This window comes from Oncorhynchus kisutch, unplaced genomic scaffold (genome assembly GCF_002021735.2).
Source record: "Oncorhynchus kisutch isolate 150728-3 unplaced genomic scaffold, Okis_V2 scaffold2680, whole genome shotgun sequence".
NCBI lineage: Eukaryota > Metazoa > Chordata > Actinopteri > Salmoniformes > Salmonidae > Oncorhynchus > Oncorhynchus kisutch.
This window is the reverse complement of record NW_022264625.1, coordinates 52,534-69,113: the sequence shown is the minus strand read 5'-3', so window position 1 is coordinate 69,113 and position 16,580 is coordinate 52,534. Positions and strand designations below refer to the sequence as shown.

At 41.3% G+C, this 16,580-nt stretch overlaps 1 long non-coding RNA gene across 1 annotated transcript; it reads left to right on the top strand.

The window, feature by feature from the left end:
* The first annotated feature begins 9,911 nt into the window (after window positions 1-9,911).
* Window positions 9,912-13,721, top strand: LOC116370637 (uncharacterized). Its single transcript, XR_004208779.1, has 3 exons — window positions 9,912-10,099; window positions 12,022-12,089; window positions 13,685-13,721. It is a non-coding gene; the product is annotated as an uncharacterized LOC116370637 (long non-coding RNA).
* The last annotated feature ends 2,859 nt before the right edge of the window (window positions 13,722-16,580 follow it).

The following is a 16,580-nucleotide window of genomic DNA, read 5'->3' as shown; positions in this document are numbered from 1 at the left end:
ACTGGTATCGGTCAGATAGAAGCAGTGGTTATAGCTGGTGGGAACTGGTCAGATAGACTAGTTGGTTAGTGTTGGGTCAGTAACTGGTATGGTGCAGATAGACCTAGTGGTTAGAGTGGTGGGTCAGTAACTGGTATGGTCAGATAGACTAGTGGTTAGAGTGGTGGTGGTCGTAACTGGTATGGTCAGATAGACTAGTGGTAGAGTGTTGGGTCAGTAACTGGCATAGTCAGATAGACTAGTGGTTAGAGTGGTGGGTTCAGTAACTGGTATGGTCAGGTAGACTAGTGGTTAGAGTGGTGGGTCAGTAACTGGTATGGTCAGATAGACTAGTGGTTAGAGTGGTGGGTCAGTAACTGGTATGGTCAGGTAGACTAGTGGTTATAGTGGTGGTGGTCAGATAGACTAGTGGTTAGAGTGTTGGGTCAGTAACTGGTATGGTCAGGTAGACTAGTGGTTAGAGTGGTGGGTCAGGTAACTGGTATGGTCATGATAGACTAGTGGTTAGAGTGGTGGTGGTCAGTAACTGGTATGGTCAGATAGACTAGTGGTTAGAGTGGTGGGTCAGTAAACTGGTATGGTCAGGTAGACTAGTGGTTAGAGTGGTGGGTCAGTACTGGTAATGTCAGATAGACTAGTGGTTAGAGTGGTGGTGGTCAGATAGACTAGTGGTTAGAGTGGTGGGTCAGTAACTGGTTATGGTCAGATAGACTAGTGGTTAGAGTGGTGGGTCAGTAACTGGTATGGTCAGATAGACACGTGGTTAGAGTGGTGGGTCAGTAACTGGTATGGTCAGATAGACTAGTGGTTAGAGTGGTGGGTCAGTAACTGGTATGGTCAGGTAGACTAGTGGTTAGAGTGGTGGGTCAGTAACTGGTATGGTCAGATAGACTAGTGGTTAGAGTGTTGGGTCAGTAACTGGTATGGTCAGATAGACTAGTGGTTAGAGTGGTGGGTCAGTAACTGGTATGGTCAGATAGACTAGTGGTTAGAGTGGTGGGTCAGTAACTGGTATGGTCAGATAGATTAGTGGTTAGAGTTGTGGTGGTCAGATAGACTAGTGGTTAGAGTGGTGGGTCAGTAACTGGTAATGTCAGATAGACTAGTGGTTAGAGTGGTGGTGGTCAGATAGACTAGTGGTTAGAGTGGTGGGTCAGTAACTGGTATGGTCAGATAGACTAGTGGTTAGAGTGTTGGGTCAGTAACTGGTATGGTCAGATAGACTAGTGGTTAGAGTGGTGGGTCAGTAACTGGTATGGTCAGATAGACTAGTGGTTAGAGTGGTGGGTCAGTAACTGGTATGGTCAGATAGATTAGTGGTTAGAGTGGTGGGTCAGTAACTGGTATGGTCAGATAGACTAGTGGTAGAGTGTTGGGTCAGTAACTGGCATAGTCAGATAGACTAGTGGTTAGAGTGGTGGGTCAGTAACTGGTATGGTCAGGTAGACTAGTGGTTAGAGTGGTGGGTCAGTAACTGGTATGGTCAGATAGACTAGTGGTTAGAGTGGTGGGTCAGTAACTGGTATGGTCAGGTAGACTAGTGGTTATAGTGGTGGTGGTCAGATAGACTAGTGGTTAGAGTGTTGGGTCAGTAACTGGTATGGTCAGGTAGACTAGTGGTTAGAGTGGTGGGTCAGTAACTTGTATGGTCAGATAGACTAGTGGTTAGAGTGGTGGTGGTCAGTAACTGGTATGGTCAGATACACTAGTGGTTAGAGTGGTGGGTCAGTAACTGGTATGGTCAGGTAGACTAGTGGTTAGAGTGGTGGGTCAGTAACTGGTATGGTCAGATAGACTAGTGGTTAGAGTGTTGGGTCAGTAACTGGTATGGTCAGATAGACTAGTGGTTAGAGTGGTGGGTCAGTAACTGGTATGGTCAGATAGACTAGTGGTTAGAGTGGTGGGTCAGTAACTGGTATGGTCAGATAGATTAGTGGTTAGAGTTGTGGTGGTCAGATAGACTAGTGGTTAGAGTGGTGGGTCAGTAACTGGTATGGTCAGATAGACTAGTGGTTAGAGTGGTGGGTCAGTAACTGGTATGGTCATTTAGACTAGTGGTTAGAGTGGTGGGTCAGTAACTGGTATGGTCAGATAGACTAGTGGTAGAGTGTTGGGTCAGTAACTGGCATAGTCAGATAGACTAGTGGTTAGAGTGGTGGGTCAGTAACTGGTATGGTCAGGTAGACTAGTGGTTAGAGTGGTGGGTCAGTAACTGGTATGGTCAGATAGACTAGTGGTTAGAGTGGTGGGTCAGTAACTGGTATGGTCAGGTAGACCAGTGGTTATAGTGGTGGTGGTCAGATAGACTAGTGGTTAGAGTGTTGGGTCAGTAACTGGTATGGTCAGGTAGACTAGTGGTTAGAGTGGTGGGTCAGTAACTGGTATGGTCAGATAGACTAGTGGTTAGAGTGGTGGTGGTCAGTAACTGGTATGGTCAGATAGACTAGTGGTAGAGTGTTGGGTCAGTAACTGGCATAGTCAGATAGACTAGTGGTTAGGGTGGTGGGTCAGTAACTGGTATGGTCAGATAGACTAGTGGTTAGAGTGGTGGGTCAGTAACTGGTATGGTCAGGTAGACTAGTGGTTATAGTGGTGGTGGTCAGATAGACTAGTGGTTAGAGTGTTGGGTCAGTAACTGGTATGGTCAGGTAGACTAGTGGTTAGAGTGGTGGGTCAGTAACTGGTATGGTCAGATAGACTAGTGGTTAGAGTGGTGGTGGTCAGTAACTGGTATGGTCAGATAGACTAGTGGTAGAGTGTTGGGTCAGTAACTGGTATGGTTAGGTAGACTAGTGGTTAGAGTGGTGGGTCAGTAACTGGTATGGTCAGATAGACTAGTGGTTAGAGTGGTGGGTCAGTAACTGGTATGGTCAGGTAGACTAGTGGTTATAGTGGTGGTGGTCAGATAGACTAGTGGTTAGAGTGTTGGGTCAGTAACTGGTATGGTCAGGTAGACTAGTGGTTAGAGTGGTGGGTCAGTAACTGGTATGGTCAGATAGACTAGTGGTTAGAGTGGTGGTGGTCAGTAACTGGTATGGTCAGATAGACTAGTGGTTAGAGTGGTGGGTCAGTAACTGGTATGGTCAGGTAGACTAGTGGTTAGAGTGGTGGGTCAGTAACTGGTAATGTCAGATAGACTAGTGGTTAGAGTGGTGGTGGTCAGATAGACTAGTGGTTAGAGTGGTGGGTCAGTAACTGGTATGGTCAGATAGACTAGTGGTTAGAGTGGTGGGTCAGTAACTGGTATGGTCAGATAGACACGTGGTTAGAGTGGTGGGTCAGTAACTGGTATGGTCAGATAGACTAGTGGTTAGAGTGTTGGGTCAGTAACTGGTATGGTCAGATAGACTAGTGGTTAGAGTGGTGGGTCAGTAACTGGTATGGTCAGATAGATTAGTGGTTAGAGTTGTGGTGGTCAGATAGACTAGTGGTTAGAGTGGTGGGTCAGTAACTGGTATGGTCAGATAGACTAGTGGTTAGAGTGGTGGGTCAGTAACTGGTATGGTCATTTAGACTAGTGGTTAGAGTGGTGGGTCAGTAACTGGTATGGTCAGATAGACTAGTGGTAGAGTGTTGGGTCAGTAACTGGCATAGTCAGATAGACTAGTGGTTAGAGTGGTGGGTCAGTAACTGGTATGGTCAGGTAGACTAGTGGTTAGAGTGGTGGGTCAGTAACTGGTATGGTCAGGTAGACTAGTGGTTATAGTGGTGGTGGTCAGATAGACTAGTGGTTAGAGTGTTGGGTCAGTAACTGGTATGGTCAGGTAGACTAGTGGTTAGAGTGGTGGGTCAGTAACTGGTATGGTCAGATAGACTAGTGGTTAGAGTGGTGGTGGTCAGTAACTGGTATGGTCAGATAGACTGGTGGTTAGAGTGGTGGGTCAGTAACTGGTATGGTCAGATAGACTAGTGGTTAGAGTGGTGGGTCAGTAACTGGTATGGTCAGATACACTAGTGTTTAGAGTGGTGGGTCAGTAACTGGTATGGTCAGATAGACTAGTGGTTAGAGTGGTGGGTCAGTAACTGGTATGGTCAGGTAGACTAGTGGTTAGAGTGGTGGGTCAGTAACTGGTATGGTCAGATAGACTAGTGGTTAGAGTGGTGGGTCAGTAACTGATGTGGTCAGATAGACTAGTGGTTAGAGTGTTGGGTCAGTAACTGGTATGGTCAGATAGACTAGTGGTTAGAGTGGTGGTCAGTAACTGGTATGGTCAGATAGACTAGTGGTTAGAGTGTTGGGTCAGTAACTGGTATGGTCAGATAGACTAGTGGTTAGAGTGGTGGTCAGTAACTGGTACGGTCAGATAGACTAGTGGTTAGAGTGGTGGGTCAGTAACTGGTATGGTCAAATAGACTAGTGGTTAGAGTGTTGGGTCAGTAACTGGTATGGTCAGATAGACTAGTGGTTAGAGTGGTGGGTCAGTAACTGGTATGGTCAGATAGACTAGTGGTTAGAGTGGTGGGTCAGTAACTGGTATGGTATGGTCAGATAGACTAGTGGTTAGAGTGTTGGGTCAGTAACTGGTATGGTCAGGTAGACTAGTTGTTAGAGTGTTGGGTCAGTAACTGATATGGTCAGATAGACTAGTGGTTAGAGTGTTGGGTCAGTAACTGGTATGGTCAGATAGACTAGTGGTTAGAGTGTTGGGTCAGTAACTGGTATGGTCAGATAGACTAGTGGTTAGAGTGGTGGGTCAGTAACTGGTATGGTCAGGTAGACTAGTGGTTAGAGTGGTGGGTCAGTAACTGGTATGGTCAGATAGACTAGTGGTTAGAGTGGTGGTCAGTAACTGGTATTGTCAGATAGACTAGTGGTTAGAGTGGTGGGTCAGTAACTGGTATGGTCAAATAGACTAGTGGTTAGAGTGTTGGGTCAGTAACTGGTATGGTCAGATAGACTAGTGGTTAGAGTGGTGGGTCAGTAACTGGTATGGTCAGATAGACTAGTGGTTAGAGTGGTGGGTCAGTAACTGGTATGGTATGGTCAGATAGACTAGTGGTTAGAGTGTTGGGTCAGTAACTGGTATGGTCAGGTAGACTAGTGGTTAGAGTGTTGGGTCAGTAACTGGTATGGTCAGATAGACTAGTGGTTAGAGTGTTGGGTCAGTAACTGGTATGGTATGGTCAGATAGACTAGTGGTTAGAGTGGTGGGTCAGTAACTGGTATGGTCAGATAGACTAGTGGTTAGAGTGGTGGGTCAGTAACTGGTATGGTATGGTCAGATAGACTAGTGGTTAGAGTGGTGGTGGTCAGTAACTGGTATGGTCAGGTAGACTAGTGGTTAGAGTGGTGGGTCAGTAACTGGTATGGTCAGATAGACTAGTGGTTAGAGTGGTGGGTCAGTAACTGGTATGGTCAGGTAGACTAGTGGTTAGAGTGGTGGGTCAGTAACTGGTATGGTCAGATAGACTAGTGGTTAGAGTGGTGGGTCAGTAACTGGTATGTCAGATAGACTAGTGGTTAGAGTGGTGGGTCAGTAACTGGTATGGTCAGATAGATTAGTGGTTAGAGTTGTGGTGGTCAGATAGACTAGTGGTTAGAGTGGTGGGTCAGTAACTGGTATGGTCAGGTAGACTAGTGGTTAGAGTGTTGGGTCAGTAACTGGTATGGTCAGGTAGACTAGTGGTTAGAGTGTTGGGTCAGTAACTGATATGGTCAGATAGACTAGTGGTTAGAGTGTTGGGTCAGTAACTGGTATGGTCAGATAGACTAGTGGTTAGAGTGGTGGGTCAGTAACTGGTATGGTCAGATAGACTAGTGGTTAGAGTGGTGGGTCAGTAACTGGTATGGTATGGTCAGATAGACTAGTGGTTAGAGTGTTGGGTCAGTAACTGGTATGGTCAGGTAGACTAGTTGTTAGAGTGTTGGGTCAGTAACTGATATGGTCAGATAGACTAGTGGTTAGAGTGTTGGGTCAGTAACTGGTATGGTCAGATAGACTAGTGGTTAGAGTGTTGGGTCAGTAACTGGTATGGTCAGATAGACTAGTGGTTAGAGTGTTGGTGGTCAGTAACTGGTATGGTCAGATAGACTAGTGGTTAGAGTGGTGGGTCAGTAACTGGTATGGTCAGGTAGACTAGTGGTTAGAGTGGTGGGTCAGTAACTGGTATCGCTGGTTTGAAAACCTGACCCATCAAGGTGAAAATCTGTCGATGTGCCCTTAAGCAAGACACTTACATCTCATTTGCTCCATGGTCACCAGACTACTACGACCCTGTACAACAACACCTATCATACTACTACGACCCGGTACAACAACACCTATCATACTACTACGACCCTGTACAACAACACCTATCATACTACTATGACTGACCCTGTAAAACAACACCTATCATACTACTATGACTGACCCTGTACAACAACACCTATCATACTACTATAACTGACCCTGTAAAACAACACCTATCATACTACTATGACTGACCCTGTAAAACAACACCTATCATACTACTATGACTGACCCTGTAAAACAACACCTATCATACTACTATGACTGACCCTGTAAAACAACACCTATCATACTACTATGACTGACCCTGTAAAACAACACCTATCATACTACTATGACTGACCCTGTAAAACAACACATTTCACACAACCAATCTGATGTCTGTGACAATCAAAAACTTTAAAAGCGAACCAACATAAAGAAAATGACAGCATTGATGTTGTTTTATTACAACAGTTAATTTAACAATGATGTTTATAAATCTAGTTGACATTCATCCCAGGACACCTTGACTTGCATTACACTCTCACTGCAGAACAACATCCTCATGAAATCACATGACTTCTAGTGAGAGAAGAGGATTCCTGTTAACACGGCCTGCTACAAGCAGGAAACTAGTTATGGACCAACCAGAAATGTGACATGTCTGTTTGACAGTAACCCTGAAAGATGCATGTGTGAACTATCTTGTCATCTCTTTGGGTAACCACATTGGAACATTCTAGTCTTTAAGGACATGAACTGGCAGAACAGGTTTCAGCAAAGTATGGAGTCAATGTTTTCAGGAAGGTGTAACCATGACGATGGGGTGGCAGGAGGCAGACTAAGTGCAAGGGCAGCAACCTGAACTACAAAGACAAACAACCACCTGAACTACTGTCCTACAAAGACAAACAGCCACCTGAACTACTGTCCTACAGAGACAAACAGCATCTACACAAACAGCCACCTGAACTACTGTCCTACAAAGACAAACAGCCACCTGAACTACTGTCCTACAAAGACCAGCAGTATCTACACAAACAGCCACCTGAACTACTGTCCTACAAAGACAAACAGCCACCTGAACTACTGTCCTACAAAGACAAACAGCATCTACACAAACAGCCACCTGAACTACTGTCCTACAAAGACAAACAGCCACCTGAACTACTGTCCTACAAAGACAAACAGCATTTACACAAACAACCACCTGAACTACTGTCCTACAGAGACAAACAGCCACCTGAACTACTGTCCTACAGAGACAAACAGCCACCTGAACTACTGTCCTACAAAGACAAACAGCATTTACACAAACAACCACCTGAACTACTGTCCTACAAAGACAACCAGCATTTACACAAACAGCCACCTGAACTTACTGTCCTACAAAGACAAACAGCCACCTGAGCTACTGTCCTACAAAGACAAACAGCATCTACACAAACAACCACCTGAACTACTGTCCTACAAAGACAATCAGCCACCTGAACTACTGTCCTACAGAGACAAACAGCCACCTGAACTACTGTCCTACAGAGACAAACAGCCACCTGAACTACTGTCCTACAAAGACAAACAGCCACCTGAACTACTGTCCTACAGAGACAAACAGCCACCTGAACTACTGTCCTACAGAGACAAACAGCCACCTGAACTACTGTCCTACAGAGACAAACAGCCACCTGAACTACTGTCCTACAGAGACAAACAGCCACCTGAACTACTGTCCTACAAAGACAAACAGCCACCTGAACTACTGTCCTACAAAGACAAACAGCATTTACACAAACAGTGAATCTGAGAAAAATGGCTTTAACGTTAATTCCTAGTCCATGCATATCAACCATGACCACTAATCTGACCTATGACCCCTAAAATGCTGATACTACACTCTGCCTTGGTATGACCTATGACCCCTAAGTACTGATACTGCACTCTGCCTTGGTATGACCTATGACCCCTAAGTACTGATACTGCACTCTGCCTTGGTATGACCTATGACCCCTAAGTACTGATACTACACTCTGCCTTGGTATGACCTATGACCCCTAAGTACTGATACTGCACTCTGCCTTGGTATGACCTATGACCCCTATGTACTGATACTGCACTCTGCCTTGGTATGACCTATGACCCCTAAGTACTGATACTGCACTCTGCCTTGGTATGACCTATGACCCCTATGTACTGATACTGCACTCTGCCTTGGTATGACCTATGACCACTAAGTACTGATACTGCACTCTGCCTTGGTCTGACCTTAAACAGCTGTCTGGGTAATGAAACAGCAAAGTGCAGCATCTAGAAATCTAAATGTGTTGATCCAGATTTATTGTTGTTTTTCTGTTTGACGGAAACACTTTGAGTTCTAACTACATTCCAACTGTATTTAATGGTGTTATGTAGTTGTGTTGTCATGTTGTATTGTAGTAACCCTCAACTGTATTTAATGGTGTTATGTAGTTGTGTTGTCATGTTGTATTGTAGTAACCCTCAACTGTATTTAATGGTGTTATGTAGTTGTGTTGTCATGTTATATTGTAGTAACCCTCAACTGTATTTAATGGTGTTGTGTAGTTGTGTTGTCATGTTGTATTGTAGTAACCCTCAACTGTATTTAATGGTGTTATGTAGTTGTGTTATCATGTTGTAGTAACCCTCAACTGTATTTAATGGTGTTATGTAGTTGTGTTGTCATGTTGTATTGTAGTAACCCTCAACTGTATTTAATGGTGTTATGTAGTTGTGTTGTCATGTTGTGAATGTTGTATTGTAGCAGACCTAACCCTCAACATTTTCTGGTTATGGAGAGAGACAGAGACAAGACACAGACACAGCAACAGAATAGGATATGATGGAGAGAGACACCAGACAAGACACAGACACAGCAACAGAATAGGATATGATGGAGAGAGACACCAGACAAGACACAGACACAGCAACAGAATAGGATATGATGGAGAGAGACACCAGACAAGACACAGAGACAGCAACAGAATAGGATATGATGGAGAGAGACACAGACAAGACACAGAGATAGCAACAGAATAGGATATGATAGAGAGAGACACAGACAAGACACAGACACAGCAACAGAATAGGATATGATGGAGAGAGACACAGACAAGACACAGACACAGCAACAGAATAGGATATGATGGAGAGAGACAGACAAGACACGGAGACAGCAATAGAATAGGATATGATAGAGAGAGACACCAGACAAGACACAGAGACAGCAACAGAATAGGATATGATGGAGAGAGACACCAAACAAGACACAGAGACAGCAACAGAAGAATAGGATATGACGGAGAGAGACACCAAACAAGACACAGAGACAGCAACAGAAGAATAGGAAATGATTTAGAGAGACACCAGACAAGACACAGAGACAGCAACAGAAGAATAGGATGTGATGGAGAGAGACAACAGACAAGACACAGAGACAACAACAGAATAGGATATGATGGAGAGAGACACCAGACAAGACACAGAGACAGCAACAGAGGAATAGGATATGATGGAGAGAGACACCAGACAAGACACAGAGACAGCAACAGAAGAATAGGATATGATGGAGAGAGACACCAGACAAGACACCGAGACAGCAACAGAAGAATAGGATGTGATAGAGAGACACACCAGACAAGACACAGAGACAGCAACAGACGACTCAGAGAAAGTGATGGAGAGAGACAGAAGAATAGAGTTCCAGACAGTTGTAGAATGTATGCCAAGGCACATTGTAAGAGCTATAAAGAGAGAGGGGGTGGGAGAGAGAACAGGCATAACCTGATATGTAAATGAGCAGAGCAAATGAAACTCACTTTTGACGACCTGATGATCATCCAGACTGTGTTTCTATTGAGAGATAAAAGGTAAGACGACGATTGTTATTAAAGTTGATGATATTGTTATGTGTCATATAGTTGATGATATTGTTATGTGTCATATAGTTGATGATATTGTTATGTTTATTCATATAGTTGATGATATTGTTATGTTTATTCATATAGTTGATGATATTGTTATGTGTCATATAGTTGATGATATTGTTATGTGTGTTCATATAGTTGGTGATATTGTTATGTGTCATATAGTTGATGATATTGTTATGTTTATTCATATAGTTGGTGATATTGTTATGTGTCATATAGTTGATGATATTGTTATGTGTGTTCATATAGTTGATTATATTTACAATAGTTACAATAGTCCTACTCTCCTTAAATGTTTGATATAAATTAGATGCGTGGGGTGAATTTGTTCTGTGCCCATCTGTGTGCCCCAAGGTGATCGCTCCTACACTATCTAGAATCTAAAAGGGTTCTTTGGCTGTCCCCATAGGAGAACACTTTGTAGAACCCTTTTTCGTAATAGGTAGAACCATTTTGGGTTCCATGAAGAACCCTTTCCACAGAGGGTTCTACATAGAAGCCAGGAGAATTGGCTACCCAAAAGTGTCTCCTATGGGGACAGCCAGAGGACCTGTTTGGAACCCTTTAGTCTAAGAGTGTACTGTATCATAGGTCTATAGACCAGGGTGATCTCCTACTGTATCATAGGTCTATAGACCAGGGTGATCTCCTACTGTATCATAGGTCTATAGACTTGTCTTCTCAAAACAGGCTTAAAACACAACAAGCAACAAACAAACATGTTCTCTTTCTAATCTACTGTTAACGCTTTTTACTCAGGGAGGGATTTTGTGGGAAAGAGACAAATAAATATTGTGGAAAGACAAACAACAACTTACACTTCCTCAAAACAGGTTGTGTGTGTTCATTAGTGCCATTTAAAACTGTTGGCATACCAAAAACACCAACATAGAAATAGGAAAACTAGAACACCCCCCTAGTCATGCCCTGATCTACAACACCATAGAGAACCAAGGGCTCTCTGCGGTCAGGGCGTGACAGCAACATTTTAAAACTGTTGGCTGTGGAGTAAACTAATGAATACAACCCAGGTTGTTGCCTACGACTCGGCATGTTGATACCTGCCTGATGCTGAAACCTGATTGTAGCCTGAGGGGTAAACTATGATACTAGCTAGATATACTGGTTTTCTAAAAATAGCCAACTTCAGTTAGCTTCACATTCCAGGCCTCACCCATAAGAATATACAGAACAGAAAATATCTCAATGACTTGACATGTTCTGGTTGTGAATTCAGGCTACAAGGTGAGAATCCTGCCAGGGATTATTGTAATGTGTGTAGAGACATTAAATGTCTGGTGTAATGTTAGTATAGTGAATGGAAGTAAAACACTCCTAACAGTAGATAAATTAAATGTCTGGTGTAATGTTAGTATAGTGAAGTAAAACACTCCTAACAGTCTACTTCTACTGAGACAGGTTGGTGTCAGATTAATCATACAACATGGAGCTGACTGGACGTGGTCAAGTCAAATTCAATATATCAATATTCATATATTATAGTTCTACACTCAAACTTCCTTTTTCAGATAAAGACATCATCTCTGTACAGATGTAGGATCTGAATTTGATCACCCTGTTGCAGGAAAACTAAAACTTGCAGTGTATTTGATGTTTTAAAAGGCTTCTGAAGTTTGTCATTTCCACTTTCCGCTTTAAAATGTTAATTATAATTCACATAATTTTTCTGCTTCAGTAAACTGTCTCAAATTAAGATCCTACATCTGTAGCAAAATAACTGTCTTTCATGTGTATGACTCTATCAGGATATATATACCTCTCTCTAATGTATATGACTAAAACACCTGTCTTCCATGTGTTCTCCTTTGACCATTTGACATCTTGTATTTACTGTTGTTTAGGCTGGTTGAATGAGTTGTCTATGAAAGCTACTTCATCTGTAAGAAAACAGGCGTCTGCACCAGTGACTGTAAGTTATGTGATTTCCTCATATGAAATTAAAAGTATGTTTGTAGCCTACGCAGTTATAAAATGGCTGTTGAAACTGTGGCACATATTTCTCAGTACATTAGAAGTCAGATAAATGTGTTGAGACGTAGGAAAGATGGGCAAACTCTCGTTGGTCTTGGCTTTCTACACACTATTATAAGGTTAGTCGATGTCAGACATTCAATAGTCAGAGTAGGTTGGAGCTATGATCACTTATCATGCTGACAAACCTGATGTTCTCTGTGAACTGATCTGAACAGGTTTAGGCTGGTCATCTATGATATGTAGGTTATATACAGTACATTCTCTGTCCTGCTACTGGTAGGACTATAACATTATGTGAACTGATCTGAACAGGTTTAGACTGGCCATCTATGATATGTAGGCTATAGCCGAGGTATAGACCTTGATCTGCATATCACTAACAAACTGCTATTATATATTATAACCTAGTCTACTTTACATAATATAACATCTACATATCACTAACAACCCACTACTATACATTATAACCTAGTCTACTTTACATAATATATCATCTACATATCACTAACAACCCACTACTATACATTATAACCTAGTCTACTTTACATAATATATCATCTACATATCACTAACAACCCACTATTATACATTATAACCTAGTCTACTTTACATAATATATCATCTACATATCACTAACAACCCACTATTATACATTATAACCTAGTCTACTTTACATAATATATCATCTACATATCACTAACAACCCACTACTATACATTATAACCTAGTCTACTTTACATAATATATCATCTACATATCACTAACAACCCACTATTATACATTATAACCTAGTCTACTTTACATAATATATCATCTACATATCACTAACAACCCACTATTATACATTATAACCTAGTCTACTTTACATAATATATCATCTACATATCACTAACAACCCACTATTATACATTATAACCTAGTCTACTTTACATAATATAACATCTACATATCACTAACAACCCACTACTATACATTATAACCTAGTCTACTTTACATAATATAACATATCACTAACAACCCACTACTATACATTATAACCTAGTCTACTTTACATAATATAACATATCACTAACAACCCACTACTATACATTATAACCTAGTCTACTTTACATAATATAACATATCACTAACAACCCACTACTATACATTATAACCTAGTCTACTTTACATAATATAACATATCACTAACAACCCACTACTATACATTATAACCTAGTCTACAAACTCAACAAACAGTGTTGTTGTACTGCTGTACTAACAAACAGTGACTTATTATTATTATTATTATTATTATTATTATTGTTGCTGTACTGTCTATAACTACCTTAACAAACAGTGACTTATTATTATTACAGACAGTTACCATGGAGATGAAATGTCACAACTACGTTTTCATGTGATGCATTAAATCATCTGATTGTTTCTGTGTCTGTTAGTAAATGTTTTATAAGAGATAAATAATAAATGATAACAATTGACATTAAATAATTACTGTGTTAACCACAACCAACATGTTGGATCTCTGTTTAGGGGTCAGTGCTCTAAAATGAGTCTCTCTGGGGAGAGAAAGGAGGGGGGCCCTGCCTCTAAAATGAGTCTCTCTGGGGAGAGAAAGGAGGGGGGCCCTGCCTCTAAAATGAGTCTCTCTGGGGAGAGAGAGGAGGGGGGCCCTGCCTCTAAAATGAGTCTCTCTGGGGAACATGACACCAAAGCTAAGAGGTGAGATGACAATTTTTGATATCATTATTATGAGTTTATAATCATCATATCATCATAATTATGATGAATGCAATTACTGTAAATCACTCTGGATAAGAGCATCTGCTAAATCAGGGGTTCTCAATCCGGGGTCAGTGGAGGTACTGCAGGGGTTCTCAATCCGGGGTCTGTGGAGGTACTGCAGGGGTTCTCAATCCTGGGTCTGTGGAGGTACTGCAGGGTTCTGATCGTTGTTACAAGCAGAATTTTGACAATAATACCATTATATCAACACACTCTTCACACCCAAATAGCTTTGGCATAGCATCAAGTCCCTTGCCAATAATGTTGCCTACAATGTTCATTTTCATCGAACACATATTACGTCCCAGATGCCTTCAACTGCCCCATTTATATCCATTTATATCCATTTATATCCATTTATATCCATGCCCAATTTAGGATTATTATTTAACAACATGATGTTGTGCTCCAAAGGGAGAACTTGAAATAACATGATGTAGATAATTAAATCATCAGAAGAACAACGTGTTTATTATTATACACTCTTAGAAAGGAAGGCTCCTTATAGAACCAAAAAGGCTTCTATCACTTCCTTAATATATGGAACCACTAAAACATTATATATATATTTGGGTTCAGTGAAGAAGAACCTCTAGAGTTCTGATCAACGGAAGGTTAATGTTTAGAGGATGTGAATCAAGCAGCCTTCCAGTCATCAGATCACTTCTGGTGAAGGTTAATGTTTAGAGGATGTGAATCAAGCAGCCTTCCAGTCATCAGATCACTTCTGGTGGGTTTTTTCCCGGCCCGGGATTTGAACCAGCCACCTTTTGGCCACAGCACCAACTCCTTAGCTGCTGGGCGAAAACCTGAGATAATCTGCCAAAATGCAGACAAATTGCTGTGGTAAATGGTATGACTTATTGTAATTATTATACATAAAGCATTGCCAAAAGCACAAGACATACTGTTGCATGTAGGTCTATATTATTAATGGATTGATCATATAGAAATATCAAACATTATTTTAACTTCTCCAAAGCAATTACATGTGGCTCAGGAACCACTGACTCACTGCATTATTCTATAGTATTATCAAGACACCTGCTGTTAACTCTTAACTACTTAGGACAGCTGCTGTTAACTCTTAACTACTTAGGACACCTGCTGTTAACTCTTAACTACTTAGGACAGCTGCTGTTAACTCTTAACTACTTAGGACAGCTGCTGTTAACTCTTAACTACTTAGGACACCTGCTGTTAACTCTTAACTACTTAGGACAGCTGCTGTTAACTCTTAACTACTTAGAACACCTGCTGTTAACTCTTAAATACTTAGGACAGCTGCTGTTAACTCTTAACTACTTAGGACACCTGCTGTTAACTCTTAACTACTTAGGACAGCTGCTGTTAACTCTTAACTACTTAGGACAGCTCACGAGGTGTCCTAAATATCTGCTGACTAGGTGGGACTAGAGACTTCATGCATAGCTTCAATTTAATATGGTGACCCACAGTGAGAAAACCTTAAACATTTTCTGGTCATGGTTACCATATTTTTTTACCTTTATTTAACCAGGCAAGTCAGTTAAGAACACATTCGTATTTTCAATGACGGCCTGGGAACAGTGGGTTAACTGCCTGTTCAGGGGCAGAACGACAGATTTGTACCTTGTCAGCTCGGGGGTTTGAACTCACAACCTTCCGGTTACTAGTCCAACGCTCTAACCACTAGAGCGCACAGAAAAAGGTATACAACCTAAATAAAATGCATGTCCCTGTCCTCTTTTTCAAGACGTGGCCGATTTAAACAGCCAGAAGACATTTTTTAAATTAAGAAATAACACTTTTTTTGACTACTTGTTGTTTCTAAATGACTGCTGGGTAATTTGAAATGCATCGAAATGTTCGTTTGTAGACATCGGACTGAGTGAAAGCTGCGCAGTTTCACTGAGTTAGAAAACAAATGGACAGGTATAGCTCACTGATTTGTAGATGAGCAGTTGCTACTTCAGATTATGAGCCTAGCTGGTGTCGTGAATGAGTTATGTAGTACCCACAGAAGGCCACAGGGAGGAGCAAGAGACCTATAAACACACTGTTTTTACCTTAAAATCCCTAAACCTAACAATCAATCAAATGTATTTATAAAGCCCTTTTTACATCAGCATCTAACCCTACGTATTACCTATTTTAGCCTAAACCCTAATTATTTTAGAAACTGTTATAGTAATAATATTATGTTAGTAAATACCATTATAGTACTAAATAGCACTGATTATTTTGTTAATCTAAACCTGTCTCAGCATTTTGCTGTTTTTGTTTTGTTATTTTATTATATTTATTATTTCAAGGCAGAACACTTGATCAACAAGACTCGTGTTTTATTTTTCAAATGTGGTTTGAACTGGGTGACCTAGTAACCTCTATGTGAAAGTCCAGTAATTGGCTTGAGATATGTGGGGCAGGTTTGAGATCTAAGGAATTAATGAGAAAAATACACTTTATTTCTCAGCAGCCCCACCAATGTCTGTAGGTGAATTAATAACTTTTAATTGCAAAATTTCCAATAGATGGCAGCATATGACCACGAAGCATCAGTTATAGACTACAAGCAGCAATATGATTGACATAAAATATCATGCAACGAAAGATGTGTCCCATGATTTTCTAAAATGGCCACTCATTACTTTAATTAATTTAC